We start from the raw sequence: 8,854 nt of genomic DNA, 5'->3' as shown, positions 1-8,854 counted from the left end.
TGGCCCCTCTCTCAACAACTTGTCTGTACCTCTGCGAATATATAATCTGCTTGGGTTATTGTGTGTTGGGTTAGACCACCCTCCCATCCCTGACTTGACCTGTGACTTGATAACACAGAGTAAAGCTAACACTTACCATGTGCTAGGGACTCTAAAAGCTTTAAAATCATCAATGCATTTAATATCTTAACAACCCATAAAGTAGGTACTGTTATTTTCACTGAGACACAAAGTGAATACCTTCCTTACTATTAAGCTGCTAATAAGTGCTGGGGATAAGATTCAAATCTGGGTAATCAGGCTATAGATTCCTTGCCCTTAACCAGGATTCAAATACCCCCATAGCATGCATCTCATAGTTTGGCACATAGGAGGTACTCGGTAAAAATGTTTGTTGAATAAATAAATAAAACAAAACCAATAAACTAAGAAGCTGGGTGTTTGAAGGGCCTACAGTTCCCCTGAGAACCCACCTGCCTACTGAGCCCCAGCTTTTCCTCAGCATATGGGGTTAGTGTGTTATTTCATCTGTCCATTCAGCCTTTATCCATGAATTCAATGAATAGTTACTGTCCTACCCCACCCCACAGTGAGTGCCAGTGATACAAAATGGATTGGCACAGAAGTAGAGATGGGGGTATCCACAGTCAATCCACAGACAATGACATGAGCAACACAAAAGAGGGAACCACACTAACTTTGCCTGGGCAGGGTCAGGGAACACCTCTTAGTCTAGGGGATAAAGTTCAATTTGGGGCTTTAAAAATCTGCTCCAGATCCCTGTTGGACCAGGGTCCTGCCTGATTCCAGTCCATGTAACTGGAGACAGAACAGCCTGTCTTCCCAGCTGCTGGCTGCAATCTTGCCCTGAGAATCCATAGCGCTGTCTGTAGTCTGAATCCTGGTGTTCTTGTTGGCTACTGTGCCCCTAGATTGAGACATACCCCTTTGGACTCTGATTCTGACTATTGATCCTGAATCGTTAGCTCCAGGGTCATGGCCAACCATGGCCTGCTTGCAAGATCCCATCCGCTCCCTCCCTTTCTCAATCGGCAATGGCCAGGGGCCCAGCACGACCCTAAGCATGTGATGTCATAGACCTGACACCTCTTGGTTCCCTGATCTCTAGTACTGTTGACCCTCTTTTCAGCTTCAAAGGAGTCACAGATAAAACGAAGCAAGGACTCAAGCCAAAGCAGGCCTGTGAGTGCTCTGCCATGCTTGTGTAGACTCTGCTTGTCAGTGCTGTACCAACCTCAGAAATCATTCAGATCTCTGCCCTCCCTGAGGTTCAGGAAAGGCAAGGGACTTACAAAAGAGCATTCAGGGAAAGAAACAAGACTGGAACTTTGGGGTCCTGACTACCAGCCTGGTGTTCCTTCTGTTACACTAGGGGTTCTGAAATCCATTTTTAGTAATGGAGACTTCCTATTGAAATTTTACACAGATCTCCATTATATAAAGCAGAATGCGTCTGCTTCTTGGCCTCTCTCTCCCTGTCTCAGCCTTTAAGTCACTTCTTTTTTTATCATCAGCTCTCAGCAGTGGAGATTGGTCCAGTGAGATCCTAAGCCCATGCATAAACGGCAGCCACCTCCCTCCAGCCTGTTTCCATCTATCTCACCTTCCACGCTACATCCAGACACCTTTCAAAAACCCAGACTTTTCTGTGCCACCCTCCAGTTTAAAAACATCCATTCATCTATTTGGCCAACAATATTTATTAAATGCTTTCATTGTGACAGGCAGCAGTTCAACGAACAAAACAGAGAGTCCCTGCCTGCTTTGGGTGGGTGGGTGAGACAGAAAAACCTGTGGGCAACATACGAGTCACTAAACAGGGTGTGCTGATTGAGAATTAATCAGGAGGATTGCTTGAGGCCAAAGAGCTGCACAGGGGCCCGTCCTGGAGAACCTTAAAAGTCACTAAAGTTATGGGTCTTTATCTTTTTTTTTTAAAGATTTTATTTATTTATTTGACAGAGAGAGACAGCGAGAGCAGGAACACAAGCAGGGGGAGTGGGAGAGGGAGAAGCAGGCTTCCCGCTGAGCAGGGAGCCCGATGCGGGACTCGATCCCAGGACCCCGGGATCATGACCTGAGCCGAAGGCAGACGCCCAACGACTGAGCCACCCAGGCGCCCTATGGGTCTTTATCTTAAGAGCAAAGGGAATGCAGTTGAATGGTTTTCAGCAAGATAGCAATTCTGATGCTATTTATGTTTTAATATGCTGGTTGCTGTTGGCAGGGGCAGGTAGGAGGAAGGCAGGAGAGGAAGCAGAGAGGCCTGTTAACCAAGAGATTGTTTTAGTCCAAGTGAGAGATGATGGCAGCCTGGGCTGGACAGGGGCAGCACAGATGGAGCGAGAAGAGAGGTGAAAGATATATTCTGGAGGCAGAATCCACAGCGCTAGTTGATGGATTTGATATGTGGGGAGTGAGGGAAAAGGAGGAATCAAGGATGCAATGCCACCCATGGACCAGTGCAGGAGGGCTCTTTTCCCTGGGCCCCACACTTTAGAGGCCTTATGTATCCGCTCCCTCCCTGGCATGCACACCCCCCCACCCCCCACAGTTTAGTAAAGAAAGCATGGTTGACTTGACACTCAGGAGCTGGTGCTCAGTGCTGGCGCTGCATGTTCTGTACACCGAACATTCCTTTTTGTGCTTAACCTCATTCAGTCCCCAGGGAAACACTTCATTTGTCTTGCTTTATATCCTCAGTACAAAAAATTGTGTGTTTTACATGCAATAAAATGCACACATTTAAGTACATAGTGTGAGGAGATGAATGTGTCCATCTGTGTAACCACCATCCCCCTCAATCATGGATATAGACCACTTTCTTTACACAGCCGTAAAGAGGTCTTTGGCTTTGAGGTTCTGGGTCTTGTCCTGCTGCCCACATCAGAGCTGGACACTGCTCCGGAGTATGTGGCGCATGTGAGTGGCGGAGCTCTTGGGAAGAGGAAGAGAGAAACACATAACAGGTTCTGTGGAATCTCTTCTCTCAAATAGCACGAGAGCATAATGAGACATCATTTCCCAGAGGAACAGCATCCTTGTGCTTGCTTCTCTCTGTGTTTCGGTTTGTGGTCTAGGAGGAACTCAAGAGTTGCTTGGTATTTGTAACAGTGGCACATGGCAGCTAATAAATATTTGATCATAAAAAATTCATACTACTCTGACATTTGTTTATATGTAAACATATGGTCTGGTTATAGCATGTGTGAACATGATACTGATTCTTTGTGGACTTAGATATTGCTTTAAGGAATGATGAAAATCACAGTATAACTGGTGATGATTTATATAATGAAAAGATTTTGGATTATTTTTTGTTATAATTTATTACATATGTTACTTTTTATAAATTTAGCTCTTTTTCCCCTCTCTCACCTCCCCTCTGGTAACCATCTGTTTGTTCTCTATAGTTAAGAGTTTGTTTCTTAGGGGAACCCTCCTACACTGTTGGTGGGAATGCAAGCTGGTGCAGCCACTCTGGAAAACAGTGTGGAGGTTCCTCAAAAAGTTGCAAATAGAGATACCCTATGACCCAGCAATTGCACTACTGGGTATTTACCCCAAAGATACAAATGTAGGGATCCGAAGGGGCACGTGCACCCCAATGTTTATAGCAGCAATGTCCACAATAGCCAAACTATGGAAAGAGCCAAGATGTCCATCAACAGATGAATGGATAAAGAAGATGTGATATATATACAATGGAATATGATGCAGCCATCAAAAAACCCGAAATCTTGCCATTTGCAATGATGTGGATGGAACTAGAGGGTATTATGCTAAGCGAAATAAGTCAATCAGAGAAAGACAATTATCATATGATCTCACTGATATGAGGAATTTTTTTTTAAAGACTTTATTTATTTATTTGACAGAGAGACACAGCGAGAGAGGGAACACAATCAGGGGGAGTGGGAGAGGGAGAAGCAGGCTTCCCGCCGAGCAGGGAGCCCAATGTGGGGCTCAATCCCAGGACCCTGGGATCATGACCTGAGCCAAAGGCAGACGCTTAATGACTGAGCCACCCAGGCGCCCCTGATATGAGGAATTTGAGAAACAAGACAGAGGATCATAGGGAAAGGGAGGGAAAAATGAAACAAGACAAAACCAGAGAGGGAGACAAACCGTAAGAGACTCTTAATCTCAGGAAACAAACTGAGGGTTGCTGGAGTGGAGGGGGGTTGGGAGGGATGGAGTGGCTGGTTGATGGACATTGGGGAGAATATGTGCTATGGTGAGCGCTGTGAATTGTGTAAGACTGATGAATCAGACCTGTACCTCTGAAACAAATAATACATTATATGTATTATTATACATATAATAAAGAGTCTGTTTCTTGGTTTGTCTTTCTCTTTTTTCCTTTTTTCATTTGTTTTGTTTTTTAAATTCCACACGAGTGAAATCATATGATATTTGTCTTTCTCTGACTGACTTGTTTCACTTAGCATTATGCTCTCTAGCTCCATCCATGTTGTTGCAAATGACAAGATTTCATTCCTTTATATGGCTGAATAATATTCCTTTGTGTATATATATATATATATATATATATATATATATATATATATATATAGCACATCTTCCTTATCCATTCATCTATCAATGGACACATGAATTGCTTCCATAATTTGGCTATTGTAAATGATGCTGCCATAAACATAGGGTTGCATGTATCCCTTTGAATTGTGTTTTTGTATTTTTGGGGTAAATACCCAGGAGTGGAATTACTAGATTGTAGGGTAGTTCTATTTTTAACTTTTTGAGGAATCTCCATACTGTTTTCCACAGTGGCTGCACCAATTTGCATTCCCACCAACAGCGCAAGAGGGTTCCCCTTTCTCCACATCCTCTCTAACACTTACTCTTTCTTGCATTTTTTATTTTAGCCATTCTGACAGGTGTAAGGTGATACCTTATTGTGGTTTTGATTTACGTTTCTCTGATAATTAGTGATGTTGTACATGTTTTCATGTGTCTGTTGGCCATCTGCCTGTCTTCTTTGGAGAAATGTCTGTTCATGTCTTCTGCCCATTTAACCAGATTATTTGTTTTTTTGGCTGTTGAGTTGTAGAAGTTCTTTGTCTATTTTGGATATTAACCCTTTATTAGATATTGTCATTTGCAAATATCTTCTCCCATTCCGTAGGTTGCCTTTAGTTTTGTTGATTGTTTCCTTTGCTGTACAGAAGCTTTTTATTTTGATGTAGCCCCAATAGTTTATTTTTACTTTTGTTTCCCTTGCCTCAGGAGACATACCTAGAAAAATGCTACTACAGCTGATGTCAGAGAAATTACTGCCTGTGCTATCTTCAAGGATTTTTATGGTTTCAGGTCTCACATTTAGGTCTGTAATCCATTTTGAATTTATTTTGTGTATGGTGTAAGAAAGTAGTCCAGTTTCATTCTTTATCATGTTCCTGTCCAGTTTTCCTAATACCATTTGTTGAAGAGACTCTCTTTTTCCTATTGTGTATTATTTCCTGCTTTGTTGAAGATTAATTGATCATATAGTTGTGGGCTCATTTCTAGGTTTCCCATTCTGTTCTATTGATCTATTTTGTGCCAGTACCATACTGTTTTGATTACTATAGCTTTTTAATATAACTTGAAGTCCAGAATTGTGATGCCTCCAGGTTTTTTCTTTTTCATAATTGCTTTGGCTCTTCAGGGTTGTTTGTGGTTCCATACAAATTTTAGAATTGTTTGTTCTACTTTGGTGAAAAATGCTGTTAGTATTTTTATAGGGATTACATTAAATCTGTAGATTGCTTTGAATAGTATAGACATTTTAACAATATGTGGTCTTCAAACCCATGATCATGAAATGTCTTTCCATTTCTTTGTATCATCTTGAATTTCTTTCATCAGTGTTTTATACTTTTCAGAGTACAGGTCTTTTACCTCTTTGGTTAAGTTTATTCTAGGTATTTTATTAGTTTTGGTCAATTATAAATGAGATTGCTTTCTTATTTTCTCTTTCTGCTGCTTCATTATTAGTGTATAGAAAAGCAATAGATTTCTGTACATTAATTTTATATCCTGCAACTTTACTGAATTCATTTATCAGTTCTAGTAGTTTTTTTCTGGAGTCTTTAGGGTTTTCTATATATAATAGTATGTCATCTGCAAATAGTGAAACTTTTATTTCTTCCCTACCAATTTGGTTGCCTTTTCTTTTTGTCATCTGATTGCCGTGGCTAGGACATCCCAGTACTATGTTGAATAAAAGTGGTAAGAGCGGACATCCTTGTCTTGTCCCTGACCTTAGGGGAAAAGCTCTCAGTTTTATAATTTATTACATATGTTATATGAATTTTGATGTATAAATATTTTTAATATTTTGATATAAATTTATTTTGATATATAAATATAATTATTATTAAATATATAATTTATTATGCATTCCCATAACATTTGACCTACATATAATATATAAAATTCATGATACATTTTTTAATCTAAAATATTGCCTTAAGAAGTTTATTGAAAATTCCAGTTACCACTGGAAAGTTTTTCCAAATTGAAATTCATAAAAAAAAGTAAAAAACTAAAAAAAAAATGTCTAAAATACACAGCGATTCACCAAGCTTATTTAATTTTGGACTTTATTGTCAATCAAACAAAATTATTTGAAAAATCTTGATTATAACAATGTAATTAGTGATTTCATTAAAATGAAGGCAAGAACAAATTTTATGAAATATATAATGATTTATGAATCACATATTTCTTTTTTACACATATATTACTATCCATCAAAAGAATGCCATTAAATTCAGTCATTTTTGATATTTTGCCAGCTTTCAGTCATAAAGTATCCATAGCTTTTGAGCAAAAGAAGCCAGGCACAAAAGAGTACACTGCCTAATTCCATTTATATGAAGTCCTGTAATAGGCAAAACTAACCTATGGTGATAGAAATTGGATGGGTGGTTGCCTGCAAGAGAGAAGAGGGGAAATTGGCTGCAAATAGGCATAAGAAAACTTTCTAGGCTAATGGTCATTGACTGGGGTGGTGGTTACACGATGTATTTGTTGAAGCTCCTCCAACTATGCCCTTAAAATGTGTGCATTTTATTCTATGTAAAAAATGCCTCAAAAAAAGTTAAGGAGACTTTTTCTCTTAACAAATAAGTAATTGATTTAATCTGATGTATAACTTTTAAAATATTCAGCATTATGGCATTATATTTTTGGCCTGGGCCCAGAGATAATGCCTTGGTTTCCAGCAAGAGTCCCTGGACAGATGATGGTTCCATTCCTGAGATGGGGAAAGCACAGGAGGGTTATGTTTGATGGGGGCAGGGATGATGTGCAGCTGGTGCATTTCAGGACTGCAGTATGGCTGTGCCTGTTAGGAAAACCACTGCTGCTGTGAGCCTCCTTGCCACCCCACCTGCTTGGACTTTCCCCTGGGACCCTCCCACTCTCCAGCATCTAAAGTGTTAATGCCTGGCACAGCTATGGGCCTTTGGGATGCTGATCCCAAACCCTGGGAATCTGCTGGTGCCTCTGCCCTAAACATTTTTAATATCTCTGCTGATGGGCTGGGCAAGGAAGCATGTAAGTCGGAGTTCTTTCTGGGAAATACAAAGTTAGAGATGACTATAAGACATCCAAGTGGAAATGTCAACACAATATATATAAACAGATAGAAATTAAGAGGGGAGGTCTGGTCTGGACATAGGGATGTTGGCTCCCCACTGCCAACACAAATCCAGACTCCCTTAGGCTGATCATCCAGCCCCCACCTATCTTACCAGCTCCAACTCCTACCACCTCCCTGCCAGGACCCCTGCCTTCTTGCTGCTTCCTGATCACACCTTGGTCTAGGACATGCTAGGCCCTCTGCCTGAAATGCCCTACCATGTCTTCTCCACTGCCTATCTTCCTCCTCATCCTCACTTGTCTGCTCCTCCTGAGGCCTTCTGCCTCCTGTTTTGCCTACCCTCGCCCTCCATATAGAGGAGAGCATACTGTCTTGTACACTTCTGTTCAGATCCCAGCTTCTTCCAGGTTAGGGTGGGGTCTGGTGGCTCCCCGGGCTCAGCAGAGGGGAGTAAATTTTCCAGTAAACACTGAAGGAATGGGTGATAATGCACAGTCCCGATGATATTTATAGCCCCACCCTCACTCTGTAGCCTCTGTACATGTTGAGCCCCATTATATAACAATGTAATTAGTGATTTCATTAAAATGAAGGCAAGAACAAATTTTATGAAATATATAATGATTTATGAATCACATATTTCTTTTTTACACATATATTACTATCCATCAAAAGAATGCCATTAAATTCAGTCATTTTTGATATTTTGCCAAGATAGACTTGTTTTTCTTGAAAGATAGACAAGATAGACTTGTTTTTCTTGAAAGAATAGGCTCTTTAATGGCAAAAATCATTCCTTACACATCATTTCTTACTCTCTCACAGCCTGAGAAAGAGCACACAAATGAAAAGAATGGAAGAGCTTAGTCAGTTGGAATTTAATCTCAGCCTGGATTCTTATGAGCTGAGTGGCCTTGGGGAAGTTACTTAACCTCTCTGAGCCTCAGATTTCTCAGGTGTCAAGGATATGTATAGTAGTACCTCCCTGATAAGGCAGATGTGAGGATTAAATGAAATAATGTATATAAACGTGTTTGCCGGGGGCTGGGGAGAGGAGAATGGGGAGTTATGGGTACAGAGGTTCAGTCTGGGATGATAAAAAAAGTTTTGGAGATAGAAAATAGTGGTGGTTGTACCACAAAGTAAATGTCGTTAATGCCACTGAGCTGTATACTTAAAATATGGCTAAAATGGTAAATTTTATGTTATGTTATTTTACCA

This window comes from Zalophus californianus, chromosome 11 (genome assembly GCF_009762305.2).
Source record: "Zalophus californianus isolate mZalCal1 chromosome 11, mZalCal1.pri.v2, whole genome shotgun sequence".
Lineage (NCBI taxonomy): Eukaryota > Metazoa > Chordata > Mammalia > Carnivora > Otariidae > Zalophus > Zalophus californianus.
Note: the sequence above shows the minus strand (reverse complement) of the source record.